Source organism: Tenrec ecaudatus, chromosome 3, assembly GCF_050624435.1.
Source record: "Tenrec ecaudatus isolate mTenEca1 chromosome 3, mTenEca1.hap1, whole genome shotgun sequence".
Classification (NCBI taxonomy): domain Eukaryota; kingdom Metazoa; phylum Chordata; class Mammalia; order Afrosoricida; family Tenrecidae; genus Tenrec; species Tenrec ecaudatus.
In genome coordinates, this window is record NC_134532.1 from 134,913,266 (window position 1) to 134,932,762 (window position 19,497).

A 19,497-nucleotide genomic window follows, 5' to 3' on the forward strand; every position below is an offset into this window, starting at 1 on the left:
CTCATGTCCATTAACCAATCCACCAACAGATTCTGTCTGCTCTGGCTTGGAAGCATGCCCTATGTCCAAGTATTTCTCACCAACTCCACTGTTACTCCAAGCCACCATCACTTCTCACCTCCGTTGTCACAATAGCCTCTGAACTTGCCTGACTGCTTTCTTTGCTCTGTCTTCTTTCAGCGAGCATATTGTTATTGTTGTTAGGTGCCAGCAAGACACTTTCAACCCTTAGTAACCCATACATACAACTGAAGGAAACACTGCTCAGTCTTGCGCCATCATCATATGCTCTTTTAAAAATATAGTAAGAAAATTTCACTGCCCTGGTAAAAATGCTCCAGTGAGTTTTCATTTGATCCAAACTAAAAGACAAGGAATGTCCTATGACCTGTGCAATCTTGTATTTTGGTATTCCCTCTGGCCCTGAAAGTAGCTCCAGGGTTGCTGTGAGTTACGTGCTGGACTGCTAACCAAAGGACCGGTGTTTTCACTCACCTGTCCCTCCACAGGAGAAAGGCGAGGCACTCTGCCTCGGTAAAGACTTGCAGCCTTAAAAAGCCGTGAAGCCAGTTCTGCTCTGTCCTACCTATAGTGTCACTGTGAGTCGGAGCTGTCCTCTACAACAGTGGGCTTGGTTTGATTTTGTCTACTTGAGACCCCATTATTTCTCTCATCGCCTACTTCTCTGACTTACACTCATCACCAGCCAGTGGCCTACTTGACATTTCCCAAACATGGAAGGCACAATTCTGCCTCAGGGATTTTCCATCAGCTATTTGCCCGTGTTTGCAATGGTCTTTCATCTGATTTGGGGATTTGTTTTCTTGATCTCTGATTTTGGAAGTTTGAATGTGATACGTCTCCATGATTTTTGTTTGGGGTTTATCTGGTTTGTGTTATTTTGAGTGTCTTGAGGGCATATCTCTTCATCTGTCAGGATATTAAGGAAGTTTTCTTTAAGCAAATATTCAGTCATTTCCTTGCTACAATACAAAGGCTTTAAGTTGCCAAAGGTGTGCTAAGATGTTCTTTTTCAGAAAAGGGGGTGGTAGACCAAGTAAGATTGGGAATCTATGCTCTGATAGATTAATATTAAGAAATTTGTCTTAATATTAATATTAACCCTGTGTCCTCTAAGGAAATCCTTTTGGGATTCTAGCATACAAGCACCATAACCTTCTGAGCAGCCCTCTCTGCCTTGAATTGAATCAACTCAACAGATACTCTTGGCAGCCTTGCTTGTACATGTACATGTTTGTGTGTGTGTGTGTGTGTGTGTGTGTGTGTGTGTAGGCACCCCAGAGAGACAAAAGCAAATGTATACTGAGCTTCTTGCCTGCAACTATCCATTGATAACAAATACACATTTTGTTCAGAAAAACCAGTCATTAAAGAACTGGAACCCTACTTTACATGCCTTTGCATATCTGAGTAACAGGGTGGGTGTGCTACTATGCCGGGAGTTTGGCAGCACTGGGATACTCACCACCTGTCACTGGGTCACTGGGTGGATGTAGGTATATGATAGGTGTTTGTGTGTGCAAATCTATGTCTGCTAGTTATAAAGAAGAGCTAAAAGATGTCTGTTTGAGGGTTGGTCACCATCAGTCTCCTCTCCAGTGGTGCTGGATGGATAGTGGCATTCACCCGAGGATGGAGCAGCAGATATGGTGAGTATGGCGGAGTAGGGTTGATGCTTCCTGACAGGAGTAAAACAGAGAAAAAAGTCATGGAAGGTGAAGATGAGGAGTGGGTGGTGGGAAACAAGGGGGGAAGAACAGGAAAAAAAAATCTAAGCAGAACACAAAAAGAGAAAACAAAAACGAAAGCACCTTAGTATTGTTGCAAGTGCTGTTGTGGTCAGATGCCTTTTGAGTTGGTTCTAACTCCTGACAGCCCTATGTTTTGACAAAACACTACCCAATCCTATGACATCTGAATAATTGTTCTTATGAGGGGGTACCCATTAAAAACCCAAAATTTCACTGGACATAATGGGTCATTTGTAGTACGCATTTTTTTTCCTGCTCAGCAAGCATCAAGCAACTCACTCTGAGCTTAGTGTATCCAGTGGTGTCACCTGGGAAGGTTCTCTCTGGCTACAGTGAATCTTTTCATAAGTTTCACTAAAACCTTATTTTTTGTGATGGCCGATTTAAGAGAACAGCATACACTTGTGAAATTTTGTTTCCTTCTTGAGAAAAATGTCACAGAAACTGTTGTGATGTTGAACACAGCTTACAAGGAGAGCACTAAAACTCAAGTGAGGGAAAAACTCAAGTGTAGGAGTGGTTTTCTCATTTCAAAAAAGGTGAAATGATGACAAACTCCTTCTGGATTTCTTGAATGGCCAAAAATGTCAACTCGTAGTGCATTTGGAGTTTGTTCCACCAGGCCAGACTGTTAATCAAGCTTTCTATTTAGAAATTCTGAGAAGATAGCATAACAGTGTCAGACAAAAAAGGCCTGATTTGTGGCAGATGGGGGGGTTGGTTTTGTCACTACTACGATGTACCTGCTGAGGCAACCATTTCAGCATGCCATTTTTTGGCAAAACAGCGTGCCTCTCTTTCCCCACGCACCTTACTTACCTGACCTCACTCGATGCAACTTTTGTTTCTGCAATGCAGAGGGACATGAAACAACAGTGATTTGGTGATGTAGAAAAGGTGAAGAAACAATTGAGGGAAATGCTGTCAGTTATTCAAACATATGAGTTTGAAAAATGTTTCCTAGAATCTCAGATTTGACAAATGCATTAGGTGTAATGGGTAGTACTTTGAAGTTGATTAGGTTGTTTTATTAAAAAAATTAAACACATAGCTTTGAAAAAAAATAGTTTGGGGGGAATAACTCCTTGTATGTTTGAGGCCGTCATTGAAGCCTTTGTGCCAATCCATCTTATCATGGGCCATCCTTCTATGGGGACTGGTCTCTCCTGATAATTAATTCATATATGTGAGATAAAGTCTCAATTTTTGCCTCTAAGGGGAAATCTGACTGTACTTCTTCCAAGACAGATGTTTATTCTTTTGGTAGTTCATGGTATTTTCAATACTCTCCCACAATGCCATCGTTCAAATGCATTAATTTTTCTGCGGTCTTCCTTTTTACACACCCAAGTTTGACATGCATGAGGCAATTGAAAATAGCATTTAAAAAAATTTTAGTTTTTAATGAACTTGTAAACCAAAATGTCATTTCAAAATAAAAGCGAAATCCCAGATCATATAGAATTTTACAGTGATTACATTTATCTAAGCAACATATATACATGCCCACTTGTAATATGGTAACTAATTTTGTGACAATTTGTTCCCTTTAATAGCAAGAACATTGTAGAGTTAATGCAGATAGCCTAGCAGTCACTACGTTTTTGTTAAGTCTTCACTGTACATGCTGTTATTCTAGCACAGGTAAGCAGTCTTTCACATACCCTAACTCTGGAATCTCTGGTTGCTATCTTATCAGCTGGCTTGGAGACAAGAAGCCAATCGCTTTGAGAATATTTTCAGGGAACAGCTTGCAAACCCCAGGGAGGGAATGACCCTAGGAAGGCACAATGGTGTGCATTGCGACCATCCCGCTGGGGCTGCAGACGGTTAAGTGCCGTCTTCAGACAACTCAAAGCAGTGTGGTTCAAAATAAAAGGCTTGAAGAAAAGAACATTGGCACATACACAATTTCTCCACCACTCTGGGTATCAACCATTTAGTTAACTTTTTCACTTTTTAAAGTGCACTAGAAAACTGGACACCGTGTTTCACTATCTCAATTAATAGTCACAATTACAGTGGCTACAACTCAGGACACAGTATCACCAGCGCTGCCCAGAGCGAGTTTATACTGAAATTAAGTCCTTAACACCAAGCAAATGGTGGTCCACCACCACTGGCTAGTGTACAGATGAACTAAAATGTCTAGATTTGGGGAGAAGCAAATCCTGCTGCGATCACCTGCTCGACTTGGTTCTTCTGTTCTTCAATTCATGTTTAGAAGCCTGTGGGGGCTTGGGCCTGCTGGCCCTGCCCACTCAAAGGGGTTGCCTGCGGTGCCGCGGTCTGCTTTAACATTGTCCAATCAAATGTGTAGTCGTATTGGTGGTTCAGGGTCCTGAAAAGAAAGTGGAATAGCTGCCTCAGATACATGTAATCCGGGGTTTCCTCAAAACGCAGGCCACGACAATAGTTTAAGTACGTGGCAAATTCAGCAGGAAACCCTTTACACAAAACATCAGCAGGAGTGGACATCTTCTTTTCACTGATCTTTTCATACTTTTGTTTCTTTGTCGCAGCCTTTAGTCCTTGCCACGGCAGACTGCCTCTATTAAAATACATCAAAACGTATCCTAAGGATTCCATGTCGTCTCGGCGACTCTGCTCAATACCAAGGTGTGCGTTGATGCTCGCGTACCGGGCGGTGCCGGTGAGATTTTTATCCTCTCTGTAAGGTATGTGTTGCCGTGTCCTGTTGTCTCTGTACTTCTTGGCCAAGCCAAAATCAATAAGGAATAGCTGGTTTAATCTTGAGAAGCATAGGTCCTGAGAAGTATTAACAGCCACGCATCTTCTCCTCTTAGCCACTGGAGGTTCGACACACAGATTACAGTGTCGCCCAAGCCCCATGAGGAAGTTATCTGGTTTAATGTCTCGGTGTATAAAGTTCTTGCTGTGCACATACTCAATTCTACTGATCATCTGGTCCACTAACATTAGTACCGTTTTCATCGTGAACCTTCGGGAACAAAAATTGAAGAGGTCTTCGAGACTGGGGCCGAGAAGATCCATGACGAGGACATTGTAGTCTTTCTCCTGACCGTACCAACGGATGTGCGGGATGCCCACCCCGCCCTGGAGAATCTTATACAGTTTGCTCTCGTACAACAACTGGGGGTGCCTGGCCTTCTGCGCCTCTCGCTTCACTGCCACTTCCTCGCCGTTGGTGACGTTGATGGCCAGATAAATGTCCCCGAAGGAGCCGGACCCGATCTTCCGGACCAGTTTATACTGGCCCCCGACCATGAACTCGGCCTTGGCGCCACCGCCGCCGCCCGCCATGCTGGGAAACGCAGACGCTGGACTGGGCCAAAGGCGCGGCCCCGGGAGGGGAGGAGAGGCCTGGGGCGGGTCCGCGGGGCGGCAAGCTGAAGGGGAGGCCCGTCCCGGCGCCACGGGGCCCGGAATCGCCGGCAGGAACCTGATGGCCGCCGCTCCTCTCAGGCAGGTGCCTTCGTGCCGGGCCGCGGTCTGTGAGGGGACAGTCGCGGTTACCAGGCCGAGCCTCTGGTTTGTGCGCAGCCGCAGCCGTAGCCTCACTCTGGCGGGGACGCGAGGCTGCCGGGACGGAGGGCGTGGTGAGTCAGGCCCCGCCCCGCCGCCCCGCCCCCGCCCAGGAACCCTGTGGCCCCGCCCATGCCGCCAACGTGCTCCTCCTGCGCCGCCCAATGGAAACTACTGTTGCTTGGGGCAGGCTCCCTTGGGTCCTCCAGGTAACAGCCTCACTTTTCAGCACTTTACAGTCTTGTGCAGCAGATTTGCCCAAGGCGAGGCATCAGTCCTCCTCTTACCTTCTGCTTCCGTGAGCATAGATGGCGAACCCAGGCGAGTTGAAATCCTTGACAATTTCAATCTGTTCTCCGTTTTGAATGATGTTATCCATCGGTCCCCACGTGAGAATTTTGGCTTTCTTTACATTGAGTTGTCATCCACAGTGGAGGCTGGAATCCTTGATCTCCATCAGTGAGCGCTTTAGGTCGTCCTGGCGTTCAGGAGGCAATGTTGTGTTGTCTGCACATTGCAGGTTGTTAATATGCTCCACTCCTGATGCCATGTTCTTCTGCATCTACTCCAGCCTCTCGGATGATTCGCTCAGCATACAGATGGAACAAGCATGGTGGGGGAATACAACGTGGATGCACCCCTTTCCTGATTTTAAGCCATGCACCATTGCCTTGTTGTGTTACAAGACTACCTCTTGATTTATGTACAGGTTCCCATGAACACAATGAAATGTTCTGAAATTCCCATTCTTCTCAAGGCTACCCGTAGTTTGTTGTTCTCCACGCAGTTTAATGCCTTGCATAATCAGTGAAAAACAAGTAAACTTCATTCTAGTGATCCCTGCTTTCAGTCAAGATCCATTGTGGAGCTGATATCCCTGTTCCATCTTCTCTTTTGAGTCTGGCCCGAACCTCTGACTGCTCCCTGCCCATGTACTACTTACTGCAACTGTTGTCTGATGATACGTAGGAAAATTTTACGTGTGATATTAATGATGGTGTTATAAAATTTACACATTCTATAGTGTCACCTTCCTTTGGAATGGGAACAAATACAGATCTTTTCCAGTCAGTTGTCCAAGAAACTATCTTTCAAATTTCTTGGCATAGATGAGTAAGCGCTTCCAGTGATTCATTGGCTTGTTGAAACATTTCACTTGCTATTCCATCAATTCCTGGAGCTTTGTTTTTGGTTCATGCCTTCAGTGCAGCTTGGATGTCTTCCTTCAGTTCATTGGTTCTTGCTTATATGCTACCTCTTGAAATGGTTGTATCGAGGCTAATTCTTTTATTACTGTGACTGTATTATTTGCAACTTTTCATGCTTCCTACATCATTCAATATTTTTCCCACAGGATATTTTAATATTACAACTGAGGCAAGCCATATTATTTGATTGCAGCTGGAACATGACGGTCGCTGCAGGATGAGGAAGGTGTGGGCATATGTTGCTAGTTAAGGAGGTCTGGGAATGTCTGGGTATCCACCCCACATGACTGAAAAACTAATAATGGCAAGAGACCATAAAGAAGAAAACAAAAGTATGGGGTGGGGAGAGGAAAGCACCGAGGACCATGAGAAAGTGGCATAGCGCTGGCATCGCTGGTGGCTAGGGTCACTGGAAGTTAGTGCATGGAAAGGTAAGAGATCACACCTTGTGTGAGGCTGAGTTCGCTAGAGAAACAAAACAAATGATGCTCACATGCGTTGTATACAGAAAGAGACTTGTATCTAGAAATGGTGCACATATGTGGGGAATGGATTTCTTCCAAGTTGTCTCCCCCAAAGATATGCCAAACTTAGCTGCTTTTGAATGATTTTACAGTTGGAGGTCATGAGAAGTAGATCAGGGGTCATTCTCCCTAAAGGTTATCAGCAGCCAGAGCAAGCAGTCACCACTGCTTATCCCACAACAAGTAGGACCCACTCCCTTCTGATAAGGATAGTAGTTGGCTGTTTCCTTGTAGTAGACCCCAGAGAGGTCAAGCCCACCTATGGGTGACAACGGGTAGGCCGCCATCATGAATCTAGGGTCCACCCTTCTTGTTACATGTATACCTCTAGTTTCACCCCTTCCTATCATATGTACACCCCTAGTTCATCCCCTTCCTATGATGTGTATGCCTATTGTACTGCCCCTTCCTGTGACATGTGGTTACCCATAATAATGCCCCCCTAAGTAGATATAATCTTGGGTTAGCAATAAACAGGGTCCTTGAGCATCCTTCCGGGTCTCAGCCCCACCTCGCCTCTGCCCACTCTGTGCGCAGACCTGGCTGGTAACATCATTGCCTTCCAGGAGGTGAGCATGCTACCATGAAATGTGCCCAGTTCTTCTATCTCTCCTGCTCTCTATGACTTTATTATAATATAAATATATATATATATGTCTCAACTGTGAAATTATGCTTATTGAACCCGTGATTAGTGGTGGGGGGCTGGCACCCCTTCCAACCACACACATAGTTGTAGGAATAAGTAAGTTCATTCCAGTCCAAGTCTGGCTTCTCCTGACTCATAGAAGCTGATGAACAGAAAGTCGGATGAAGAAGAAGAGACAGTGGGAGACACAAGATGGTGGATGCAGAGGTCCAAAGTGGGCTGAGTGAGTCCACCATTGCTAGTCAGTCTGCTGACAGCTCCTGAGATCGATAGGCGAGGCAACAGGAGATGAAGGAGTCACCATAATAACCAGCTGCTTCACAAGGTGAAGAGTCAAAGAGGCTTCAACCCGCTTGGTCTAACTTCTTACACAAAAAGACTGATGACACCAAGGAGGGGTCATCCAGCGGCTACAAAATTGACAGTTTGAGCTCTGCCCCTTGGATTGTTGGTCACTGGAGTGCTGGTGTAGTCCTGGGGTAATGGAGCCAGTCACCTGGTTTCTGCGCCAGTGGGAACACTGCTGGCAATAATTCAAGATGGCTGCACTGTGCCAACTGGCAGTCTGCTACCTTTTATGTGTCTGTATTCACTGTCTCTTTCATCAGTGTTCAATCGACCTCTTCATCCTTTCCTTGGAAGCTTGGGTTTCAGGATTCTCATCTGTGCCTGTTCTGCTCAGATATAGAGCCTTTGTTGGACTGGGTTTGAAGAGTGTATCTTCCTATGTGTCATGTTTTGTGTTAAGTTTAAGAAACTTTTCCGTGTATTTTGTCTATTAGATAAGATTATCATCATTTCCGTTTTCAAAGAAATTTAAATCACAACTTTCTTATAGTTTTGCCACAATTCTTCTTGTGTCATCTTAGGATAATGTTACTGGTTTTATAAATTTGGAAAACTCTGAGTTTCAGCATGTTGCCCACATTCTCTTATTGCCATATTTAGGTTGGATCTGAAGAGCTATGCAATTGAACAGTTGCACACGAAGATTATTGATTAATACATTAGGATTAGCCTAACATTTGTACAGGAGTCTTGAAAGGTCAAGTACTTTACTGCTAACAGAAAGGTCATTTATTCAAATCCACCAATGGCTCTGCAGGAGGAAGGATCTGGCAGTCTTTCTCCACAAAGATTACAGCCTGGAAAACAATTTGGGGGTGGTTCTACCCTGTTGTATTTGGAGGGTGGGCTTCAGAAGATGCATAGAAAGTTCCATGTTTCCCACACAATTTTTAAGCCCCCCTGTAGGGTACCTTTCAGTTGGAATCGACCCGAAGGCACATACCATCAACCACAGAGGAAATTCAGCATCAGGACGTCACAGGGCTCCATCCCAGGCTCTTCCCTGTTTAGAATTCTTACAAATGGATAAGATGACTACTGTGTTTACAGATACTGTGTTTACATATATACTGTGTTTACATCTCAAAAACTGATAGTGCTGGTTAATATATCGAATAACAAGATTGAGTGCAAAAAACTTGAGGAGTAGCATTATGAATGGAACATTGAAATGAAATTTATAATATTACACATTTTGGTTTAGAAAATAATTTTTTTACCTTGTTATAAAGGGCAGAGTGAGTGGTTTGCTAACCACAGGAGAATGACAGGACTCTCTACTCCTGCAAAGATTTACAGTCTCAGAACACCCCCGGGACAGTTTTAAACTGCCCTACAGGGAGGGTTGCCATGAATTAAACCCTAAAATATTGCCATCAACCCAATGGCAATAAGGTTTTTTATGGTCTATTATTCTTCTCAAATAAGCAAACAAAAAGAGAAGGGAGTATTTATAGAATTAGAAATAAAATAAGAAGCAGTGAGGACGAATACTATTAAGTCTTTACTTAGGACCAAGCAGTGGTACAGTCTACTGTAGGGAGCCAAACACAACCCCAGACTCCATTAATCAGAAGGAATGCCCAGAATATGGGAGATAATGGTCATCCTGGATGTTGAAATGAATTCAGGTGATAACTGGAGTATCATGCCCAGCTAATCGTAGGTGACAAGGGTGGTGACATGCCGCATGAAAGGCCATTGCAGATTGTTTAACATGGTGGAGATAAGAGTAGAGACTATGAAGGATGTTATATAGAATAAGAATGAATCATTCTCCTTAGCACCAGGTCAGAGTTCCTGGTTAGCATATAGATTTAAGCAGGCAAAATGCCACCCTGTTAGGGTCAAAAGAAAGTTATTCTGCTTTAAGTGAGAACTAGACTAATGAATAACTGCTAAGATTCCCTCAAAGAATTTATGCACCTTTGAAGGTCAAGTTAGAAAAATGGCAAGTGTCAATGTCAAGGGGTTAGCCTTACAAAACTGAACATAGTCTTTGACTTTAATGAGACCCAGGTAGTAGTAAGAAGAAAAGAGACCTTTTTTCAATGAAGATAAATTCCAACCAGTAGTGCGGGGAACAGGACATTCCATCCTTCATAGGAGAGATGTGTGCAAACTAAAGCTGGGTTCAACGTGTCCTGGGAGCCTATTATTTCAAACCAAAGAGCTCTTGCTTTTGATTATGGAGTATAAAAGTAATGGAACATGGGCTTTGTAAAAGAGAGGCCCTTCGCCTATTTTATAATTAACTTGTGATAATGAGACATTTCCTCTAAACTTAATTATGAATATGAGCTAAAGAGACTTTCACTTTATCTTGTGCTCTGCCTAATTTTATGTATTTTAAAAGTGAAAACAAACAAACAACAAACAAAACTGTGAGCAAGGTTGCCCTCTAGTGATTGCTTTCTGGCTTTCAGATTTCAAAGTTTGAATATGGGTCTACAGTAAAGTTATGATTCTCCAACCTGTAGATGCAATTGCATTACCTGGGATGTCTTCTGAAAATGCATATTTCTAGGACCCATTTCAGATGCCAAGGAGTTATTTGCTACAACATTGGAAGAACATACTAATAAAACATCTGTGATTACATGATGTTTTTAACAGTTCTAGTCTCTCCAGTACTCTGTTGATAACCAGGTTATTCCCATTCTGCAATTATGGTTAGAGGGAAACCACGGGAGGCTTATCGTCTTTGTAGATCCTGCAGATGTATTTTGCATTTCCACAGTCATCCATAGCCTGCACACCAGAATCTCACAATTTAAACTCTGATCTCATTTCCTCTTTTGGACTTGATTAGATAATTATTGAATCACCCAATGTGTTTTGTGGTTGATGACATTTTAAAGTTTTAAAAAATATATATGACTTATATGTCCCAGAAAATAAGCAACTTCATAAAAATGAATTTCTAACTTTGAAATTGCAGTTATATTGTGTTTTCCTCTCACTAATTGAAAAAAAAGTAGTTTTCTTCTTTTCCTTTGTCCTGAATTTTCTTTGATCTTTACTTCCAGTCCATCTATTTATTTTTATTTGACGGTCTAATATTTGATACTTGCATATAAGTATATAAATTGATACATGTGATTTTAAGTCTTAATTTCCTTTTGATTTTCCTGTTTTTATTGTGAATGTGGGACAGGTTATGGAGCATGTTGTCATCATTATATTTGGCAATTCATAGACATTCTGATTCATTCCCAATCCCCTCAATGTATCATTGCGCATCCCACTTCCTCCTTTGGCTTCCTGTTTCCATTTCTCCTATTCCCTAACCCTCAGAACTTGGTCCTTGGGCAAACAACTGTCCTTTTTGATCTTAAGTCATCGATTATTCTAATTCAGACATGAACTAGAATCCTAATTCTAGTTCCGTTCCAGACCTGAAGGGTAAGGGCCATAGAACTTACATATCCAACCTGTTAGCCTGGTCTCTTTGTTGATTTTGATTTCCATAATGCTCTCTTGGACCTTTTGATTTAATTTACTTTATCCATGACCTTTTAAAGTCATCCCTTCCAGGGAAGTTGGAATTGACAGCAGGACACCGTCTAGTTCTTCTAGTTTCAGGGCCGTGGAGACGGATATTTGTGTGGTCTGTCAGTCAACTGGACTAATTCTTTCATGTGTCTTGCAGTTTTCATCACTTTTACTTTATTTTAGTCAGGAGGAACTAATAATCGTACCTTAGAGGGACGCTGATAAGCTAGTCACCAAGGTATTGGATTACTTCTAAAAAGTATCCATAGCTTCTTCCTCTGAGTGCTCCAACTCATTCGTATCTATTCGCAGTACATATGCAAATATCCTCTGTCAAATCCCTACATATCAGTAGGCACACTCCCCTGCTCCCTCTATTCAGGCACCCACTCAGAGATCCCCGCTGTTGCAGGATTGTGTATGTGGCAGTGCTTGGCTCTCATATCAGTTTCTGGATTGGTTAAGTTGGCATTATTAAACCTTGTTTTCATTTTTTTAATAAGGGCAACTATAAAAGCATCTTAGTATCTTTGAAAATTTCACCATCTTTAATGGTTACTACAAGCAGGCACTAAAGATGTAAAAGATACCGCACAAGTGCTGCAGATACAGAGAAAGTACTACAAATACAAAGCAAGTACTACAGACACAGAGCAAGTGCTACAGAGCAAGTACTACAGATACAAAGCAAGTACTACAGATACAAATCAAGTACTACAGATAAAGAACAAGTGCTACAGATACAGAGCAAGTGCTACAGATACAGAGCAAGTACTACAGATACAGAGCAAGTACTACAGATACAGAGCAAGTGCTACAGATACAGAGCAAGTGCTACAGATACAAAACAAGTACTACAGATACAGAGCAAGTGCTACAGATACAAAGCAAGTACTACAGATACAGAACAAGTGCTACAGATACAGAGCAAGTACTACAAATACAAAGCAAGTACTACAGACACAGAGCAAGTGCTACAGAGCAAGTACTACAGATACAAAGCAAGTACTACAGATACAAATCAAGTACTACAGATAAAGAACAAGTGCTACAGATACAGAGCAAGTGCTACAGATACAGAGCAAGTACTACAGATACAGAGCAAGTACTACAGATACAGAGCAAGTGCTACAGATACAGAGCAAGTGCTACAGATACAAAACAAGTACTACAGATACAGAGCAAGTGCTACAGATACAAAGCAAGTACTACAGATACAGAACAAGTGCTACAGATACAGAGCAAGTACTACAGATACAAAGCAAGTACTACAGATACAAAGCAAGTACTACAGATACAGAGCAAGTGCTACAGATACAGAGCAAGTGCTACAGATACAGAGCAAGTGCTACAGATACAAAGCAAGTACTACATACAGACTGTGAGGAGGCAATATTATATCCCTTTTTAAATAGTTTCACTGGCATATAATTCACATATCATACAACTTAATAGTATAATCACATCAAGACATGTTATGTAGCCATCACCACAATCAGTTTTAGAACATTTTCTTCATTCTTGTGCTCATCGTTATTAGCTGCCTATATTTCCCCAAAGAGTGTCATTTATCTAGTTCCTGTCTCCTCAGATTTACCTATCCTGGATTTCATATACAACATTTTTTAAAATTCCAACTAACAACAATAACAAAGTAATACAGTTAGAAACCTCACTTGGAGCAATACTTACTTTTACAAACACACACACACGTGTACACACAAATACACACACATACACACCTGGCCTTTCCTTCTAAATCCCTGTTTGGGTGACTTTTTTAAGCTCTAAAATATATATGGTTGTCAGGCTGTTATTTACCTGTTCAGACTTATTATTTGGTATCTTAGGCAAAATGAGTATAGCTCCATCCTTCTCCTTCCATTGAGCTAGAGTTCATCTTCCTTCTGAGGATCCTTCCTCCTTCCCACATCACGTTATTATATTAATATGACAGAGCTTAGCAGTCTGCTCTGTATATTTTGCATGCCTTTCTCTTTGAGTCACGTGGAGCCTTGATAAGGGCCAGGGGCATCTCCTTCCTTCTAGTGATCCTATAGAAGTGTATAAACTATGGTCATTCACTAAATGCTTTTCAACTGAGTTGAATGTTACTCAAAACAGAATTACATATATCTTCCTGATCGGCTGGCATTGCCAAGAACATATTGATTCAGGCTGTGAAATCAAGCAGAAATATAGGAGAGTGAGTGGGGGAGAGTAGTGGAGGGAGGAGGAGAGCCCAGAGCCTGTTCCCAGCACTGGTAGCAGCAGTCTTTTCTCTTGGTCACCAGGTGGCACACTATGCCCACTCCTGCAGTAATGCCAAAGGCAGTTCGTGAAGCTGAATGTTCTTCCCAGTTTGGGAAATAGCTATTGGGTCATTCTGCAGATTGTCATCCTGGATCTATGGTTCTTCGTGGTTGAGCCTTTCTGCATCTGCATCCCGTAAGCAATGCATGGTGGGTGCTTAAAAGTTTCTAGTTTCCCTTAAATGGATGAAGAATATATGAACGTTGCCACTTAGTAAAAAAACAAATGTCCATGAACACTCGAAGAGAGGAAACATTTGCTCAGAAAACGGAAATGCATACTTGCTCCACTAGATAGCAGGCAGACACCTCAAGACAGAGGATTAATCTTTAACAGTTTTATTGGCATAAAATGTACATAACACATGATTAGATGGTTTACATCTAGTTAAAAAGATGTGTGTAATGATCACTACAACCAATTTTAGAACATTTTCCTCTTTCTTGTCCCCATGAAGAGCTCCCCACTTTCCCCGAACCTCCCTTGTCCTGCCCTAAGAAACAATGATTCTAGTGACTGGTTCTGTGCATTGACCTGTCCCGGGTTTCATATGAAGAAATACAAAGCAAACAAACAAGCCCCAACCACAGCATCATAAAACCCAGGAAAACCTCAATCTAAAAGAACGCAGAGAGCAATAAAATCTAGAATAAATTGAAAATTAGTCCAAAGGGAAAACAAGTGATCAGCTGTAAAGTTTCCATCTCATTCTAGCTGCAGTAGGAACACTGGCTGTGCCTTGGCCCACACCCTGGACTGCCAAGTGTAAGATCAGCAGCCCAAGCCCACCAGCTGCTCCAGGGCAGGTGATATTTGGAAGGTCCTACCTGTAAGGACCCCAAGGCAATGTTTTATTTTTTCCATGGGCAAGCCTTTCAGAGGTAAAAGTTGATCATAACCAGGGACATAAGCAGCAGGTTACTTTCAATTCATTTATCTATCAGTTACAATTCTGTTTGATTACAGTTAAAACCTTGTCACTTGATCCCCCTTCTGATACATTTTGGACCTGATCTGGTTTGGACCTGATCTGGGTTTATTTTGTTTTGTTTAGTTTTTCATATTGGGGTTTATCTCTGATGGAATTTGTCATTGCGGATAGTCTTCTTGAATCTTCATTATGTGTTTTCCAGAATATGAACCCAGGATTGATGAACCCATAGAGACAGCAGTCATAACAAGGGTTCCTTCAGGGTGTGATGGGAAAGGTTGGGGGTTGCCTGGGGGCAAAGGGGAGCTGATATCAAGGGGTTCAAGAAGGAAGAAAATGTTTTGAAATTGATTGCGGAAGGAATTGTCAAATACTCCTTTATGCGATAGAACTATGGAATGGGATGTCTAGACTTGCTTCTAATAAAATGGTTTTGAAAAAACTCTGATATATTTTCCTTCGTTAACTTTTTCCTCCTCATGTTCAAATGCACTTGTATGTCACAAAGGACTCCAAGTCCACTTTTGTTCTGCTTTTCCTCCATTTCTGCCACTCACATCAGTACTTCGATCTGAGGGGTCAGGAATATGGAGGATATTTTTAATTTTGTGTTTCCTGTTGAGCCCTCCATATCTTTTGTCCACCCCCACCCCACCATCTTTTCCCTCACCCTGTTCTCACCCCTGCCCCTGGACCTCTCATAGTTTAGGATATGTATCCAGTAGAGGGATTGTTGGACCAGAAGATACTTGTATTTGAATTTGTTTAAGGAAGTGCCACACATCTTTAAATCCATAGTGGGTATAGAATTCGAAAGTCCCACGAGCAATGGGAAAATCTTCCAATCTTCTCCACAGCCTCTCCAGCTTTTGTTATTTTCTGTTTCTGGAATTTTGCCAAATGTGTCCTATGAGATGATATCTCATTGTTGTTTAAATTTGTATTTCTCTTATTGCTAATGTATAGAAAGGTTTCTTCATGTGCTGGCTGCCTGCATATCATCTTTGGTCAATTGTCTATTAATGTCTTGTGCCCATTTTAAAAATTGGATTCCATCATTAACTTTTGAAGTTTTTGTTTCTGTTTTACTGGAATTTTGTTTTGTTTTAAGCAAAGCACTAAGTCAATTGCTGTTGAGCTGATTCTAAATCATGGTGATCCCGCATGTGTCTGAAGATTAGAATTGCATAAACGAAACCAAACTCACTGTCATGTCTATTCCAACTCATAGTGACCCTATAGGTTGGGTACAACTGCCCTCTGGGTTTCTGAGACTGTAACTCTTCATGGCAGTAGAGAGTCTCATCTGTCTCCTGAGGAGTGGTTGTTGGTTTCAAACTTCTTACCTTTAGGTTAACCACCCAACGCATAACCATTAAGCTGCCAGGGCTCCTTGAACGCCATAGTATTTTTTAATAGCCAATTTTTGCGGAAATACATTTCTAGGATTTCTTCCCTGGGGGAACTCAAATCTCCAAACTTTGAATTAGCTGCTGAGCACATTAACTGTACCATGTGGGAACCCCTAGCAAAGTGCCATGAAAAAGTCATTCTGGAATTCTATTGTTTCTGATCTCTGTTAAATCTAGAGCATAGTGAATGAATCAAGGAAGATCCTCCTCAGAGGTCTTCAAGTCTTATATAGCTACATAAAGACACATGCCGTATAGAGATAAAAACTCATCCATATTTATATATGTAAATGGGTACACACACACACAAACTAGTGGCCCTGGTGGTGCTGTGGGCTAGGCATTAGACTGCTAACTCAATATGAGTTGGAAAGTAGGGGACTTTTTATGGTTTTATATATATACACACATACATTATGCATTTATGTATGTGTGCAGATATATCTAGACACATTCATATATGATTATCATATAGGTAATGTTTGAGGAAGGTTCAAAAAGTTCATGGAAAATGTATTAAAAAGATAAAGGAATTTTTCCCATGAACCATTGGAAGCCCCCTCATGTGACCATATAGTGAATGTTTAAGGGAAAAAATTATCGGGCCAGATGACCTAAGTACAAATTCTGGCTTACTAATTGGGGCACCTTGGTCAATTTACTTACAGTTCTGTGTTTTAATTTCCTTATTTGTAAAATGAGTAATAGTGCTACTCAAAGAATAGGGAAATGGTGCCGATTAAAGGATTTAGCAGAACCTGGCATGGGACAACTACTCAAGATCATGCCAGCCACTATGATTATTACTTTATATACGGAAAGCCTGATTTCTTTCATATCTTCTAGTGGTACTTTTATTTTTTTTTTTAAATCTCGTATTTACCTCCTATTTAGGAACCCAGGTAGGATAGTGACTACTCCTTAGGCTGTCATCCTTATGCTCAGTGTTAAAACCACCATCAGCTCCACTGGAGAGAGACTGGACTTTCTGCCCCTGTAAACAGTCACCGTCTCAGAAACCCATGGGATTGCTATGAGCTAGCATTGATTTGATGGCAATGAGTATAGGAATTTAGATTTTTTTTAAAGCATCATATTGTTATATTGATATTGGCTTGTAGCCATGTGGTAGTTATATAATTGGAAATTTGAGAGGATTAGGAGTCAAGGGGTGGAATATAGTCTGTCAATCAGATCATAACCAATGAGGGTTCTATGTAGCCATGGCCTTCTCCTAAGAATTCTGGGAAATCTGGTATTTCCTTCTTGGGAGACTCTCTGCTCACACCCTGGAAGACATAGCAGCTGTCAAGACACATGGACCCACCATAATGCAGCCCTGGGTGCTGGAGAAGCCATGCAAAAACCCCTGCCAGTGCTGATATGTTTCCAATGCCACTGGATCCAAGTTATTTCTACCCACAAGCCTGTGATCTTCTCTATCTGGCATCATTGCATGTGTTTTGTGAGTCTGAAGAGGACTTTATAGATTCGTATCAGACATATGGGTTAATATTGGACTTAAGGACTTGGTCTGGACTGGGCTGGGATGTTCTCTCAATGTTCAATTTCTCTTGTATATAAATATCTTTCTTATACACATATGTGTGTCCATGGATTTGTTTCTCTAGTCTACCCAGACTCACACAAGTCACTTTTTATATTTTTATTATTATAATTTCGGTGGGGGTTTATATTTGATGTGTCTTCACTTTGCAACATATATTATTCAACAATGTAGTCTGGGGGTCTTCAGAACATGCTCGTCATAATTTCTGCTCTTTGGGTACTTCCATCACCAGGAGAAAAGAGAAACACCACTTACCTTTCTTTCTCTAGCCTTCGCCTCTCCTTTCTTCCCTTCGACCTCACTGCCACTGCATCAATGTGGTTCAGAGTGACCCTACAGGACAGAGTAGATCTGCCTCTGTGCTTTTTTCTCTTGACCCTTCCTATTAGAGTTTGAGGAATAAGGATGTATGTATATGTTAGGAATTCAGATACAAAAATTAAAAAATTATCAGTTGTGAACAAATAGGGAATTCTTTTCCCCACAGGATGTGGAGACAGAAGACTGATGGAGATGGTTCAGCAATGTTGTGAAAACTGTGTTACGGAATGAGTTGCTTCCCCTCATCCCCCCCAGCCCCTCAATATGAGCTGTAAGTCCTAACTCCTCATCATGTGGATATAACACCTTCATATATTGATGACTTTATATAGAGTATTCTCTATCTCTTGAAATATATAAAGAGCAGATTAAACAAGGAAGCAGAGATAGGGGACAGTAGATGCCATGACATGTAATGGTGAGGGAGTATCATCAAAAAGTAGAAGCACAAACAAAAACTAAACAAGAACTTTCCCCTGGAGCCAACAGAAAGAAAGCCTGGCCATATGTCAGCACCCTGTAAGTGGATTGGGACCCTCCGAATCTCCTCAACTGTGAGCAAGTAATTGTGTGTCTGTCACTCACTTTTGGCATGTCATAAGAGCATTAAATAAATAATCTGTTATTATTTTGTCTTTTCCTTACAGTCGAAATATGGGTATTGCAGCCCCAGGTATCATGTTTATTTTAAGCCAAGAAGATGAAAGTAAGAAAAGAGGAAAGAAGGTATATCGGCTGTATAAGTTCCTCCAAAAAGCAAATCACCACCAGTGCGATCACGAGGTGTCAAAGGGATGAGGTATCAGGTATCAAAGAACAAAAAAATCAAATCATCGTGAATGAGGAGGGGAGTGTGGAGTGTGGACCCAAAGCCTATCTGAAGGCAACTGGACATCCCCTTACGGAAGGGTTTCAGGGAGGAGAAGAGACAGGGTGCAGTGTAGCACCGATGAAACATACAACTTTCCTCTAGTTCCTAAGTGCTTCCTCCCTCCCACTATCATGATCCCAATTCTACCTTACAAGTCTGGCTAGACCAGAGGATATACACTGGTACAGATAGAAGATGGAAACACAGGGAATCCAGGACAGATGATCCCTTCAGGACCAATGGTGAGAGTGGAGGGTGGAGGGAGGGTAGGGTAGAAAGGGGGAACCGATTACAAGGATCTACATATAACCTCTTCTCTGGGAGATGGACAACAGAAAAGTGGGTGAAGGGAGACGTAGGACAGTGTAAGATATGACAAAATAATAATTTATAAATTATCAAGGGTTCATGAGGGAGGGAGGAGCGGAGATGGAGGGGGAAAATGAGGAGCTGATGCCAGGGGCTATGGGGAGAGCAAATATTTTTAGAATGATGAGCGTAACGAATGTACAAATGTGCTTTACACAATTGATGTATGTATGGATCGTGATAACAGTTGTATGAGTTCCCAATAAA

The 19,497-nt window shown here is 41.9% G+C and overlaps 1 pseudogene; it reads right to left on the minus strand.

Annotated features, from left to right (window-relative positions):
- Nucleotides 1-3,202: 3,202 nt before the first annotated feature.
- Nucleotides 3,203-5,262, minus strand: LOC142443565 (casein kinase I pseudogene; annotated as a pseudogene).
- Between the last annotated feature and the right edge of the window lie 14,235 nt (nucleotides 5,263-19,497).